Raw genomic sequence first — 2486 nt, 5'->3', positions numbered from 1 at the left:
CTATCTATCTATCTATCTATCTATCTATCTATCTATCTATCTATCTAGTTTGACCTCTCTAAGTGGTTTGGGAAAAAAACTTGATTTTATTTTTCTACCTCTTACAACCTAGCTGTTTTTTGTCTATTTTTTTTTAAGCCATTTTATTTTCACTTGTTATTCTCAATTTGTACGCATCCTTTGTGATTGTCTATTGTTGTCGTTGTTGTCCACTGTTGTCATCACTCTGTTAAACTCAGGTCTCTCTTGTAAATGAGTCCCCGAGACTCAATGGGATTAACTTGTATAAATAAAGGTTGAATGAATGAAAAATCTATTTATTAATTTATTTAGAAGCTCTAATGTTTATTGCTGACCTCACCTTTTACAAAATAAAAGTTTGTTCTGATGGGTATTCCTTTTTGCAAAGTTCAGTTTGCTTTTCTAATTAAGTCATCAAACTTGTGTAAAATAACATTTTGAGAAAAAATAAAAAGGCAGAATTTTATTTTGAAACCGCAGTCCCCGAATTCTCCGGCTTTGACTCTCTCTCTCTCTCTGTGTGTGTGTGTGTGTGTGTGTGTGTGTGTGTGCGTGTGTATGTGTGTGTGTGCGTGTGTGTGTGTGTGTGCGTGTGTCCCAGAGGAAAGCTCTGGAGCCATTGGTTGATTCCCGCCATCATGTGCCAGTCTAGACACCAAGGCGGCTGGGAGCTGCACTGATTGTTGCGCAAACACGGTTTCAAGTTTCTTAACTCTTAAAGAAGCAACATCCTGCTCTGCTGGGCTCTCCCTGCCAGTGTTCAGCAGCTCGAACTGCACCCATCACAACTCATAGATGCGCATATATCAAAAGGATCAAATCAGTTTTCGACGTGATCCGTGCGCAATGATGACCAGCTGCGCTTGAGCTGGTCCTCCTCACCATCTTAAAGGTGCAACATGTGATGTTTGCTTCAGATTAAAGGTTTCTCGTCAAGTGTAAAGTGCATCGCAGAGATTTAATAGATTATAAATATTAACTTTAGCTTTTTGATTTCTTCTCTCTTGTAAATGAGTCCTCGTGGCTCTGTGGGACTAACCTGTTAAAATAAAGGTTGAATGGTTGTTTTATAAGAAGAGAATAACTCTCACATTATATTTTTGCACTTCTTTTTCATTGTAAGTGAATAATCCCTGATTTAAACATGATGTGATGATGACGTTGATTTTAAAGATGTTATTTAAAGATTCTGTCATCACACTCAAACATTTGATGTGTTGCCTCCCAGGGTTGGAGTTCAGTCTCATGATCTGTGACTTTAGTCCTCTTTTATATTTTTGTGTGTTTTATGCTTCTAATCCAGTTTTTTTTTTTTGTTTCAGTTCAACAACAGTTTTAAAATTAGTTTTTCTGTTTTACTTTGAAAAACCAGCTCTTCCTGCTAATTATGTGAGTTTTCTTCCTGTTTCTCACCAGAGTTTTGTCTCTTCTGCTTTTCATTTTTATTTTCTCTCTAGTAAATATTTTGCTCATAATTTATTCAGTTTTTTTTTTTACTGTCAAATCGTTGTGTTTATTGTCACATTTTTAATTATTTTTTATTCTGTTTTGTTTTACTTATTGGATTTTCTGCCATATAATGACCAGTAACACTCAGTTATTTTATACAACGTTTGAGAATTATTATTTTTTTTTTTTAGGATTCAGTTAATTAAGTTTATATTCAAAATAAATATTAGAGATTTATTTATTTATTTAAATCTCAACTTGAACTGAAACTATATTTTGGATGAAGCACATTAAAGTACTACTGGTACTATAAATTCATTGGGATACAGAGAATTATAATAATTATAATAAATGCTATGTGTTGTCACCATCATATGTTCCCATACAATGGTGAAATTAGTTCTCTGCATTTAACCCCATCACACATGGGATATTAATGTAAAATACATTTACTGAAGTAATAAAAGTTTTTCTTCTTATAAACTGTTTGGGATTGTGGAATCTATATTTTATAAAGCATCTAAAGATGAGATTGTGTTCATTTTACTACAATCCCAGTTGATTTTCATAAACATTTTAGTACTGTTTCTAAGTAGTAGTAATTGTATTTTTGTAGGGAGCAGCTAAAACAACATCATGAAAGATAACAACAAAAAAGGTTCAATTGTGTCATCTGGAGTTTCTTTTTTTGTAGGTAAGTAGGTAAGACCTAACTACAGACAGACAGACGTTTCGTCTTCCATCCAGAGGACTACATCAGTCTACGGCCTGCTAACAAGATCTGTCCCATAAGTAGCCTTCGCTGCTGTGCCTCAAGCTAACCTCCTGTTGGAATCTGAAAAGTATGATTTTAACACGTGCAAAACACACACATCCAAAACGATCAATCATCAATAACAACAAAATGCTGACAGCTTACAACACTTTTTATTTATTTTTTGCATGAAGGATATTTTCTGGATATGGGCAGACAGACAGACCTACCTACAGACAGACCTACCTACAGACAGACAGAC

The sequence above is a fragment of the Nematolebias whitei genome, chromosome 2 (genome assembly GCF_014905685.2).
Source record: "Nematolebias whitei isolate Nwh7 chromosome 2, NemWhi1, whole genome shotgun sequence".
NCBI lineage: Eukaryota > Metazoa > Chordata > Actinopteri > Cyprinodontiformes > Rivulidae > Nematolebias > Nematolebias whitei.
Note: the sequence above shows the minus strand (reverse complement) of the source record.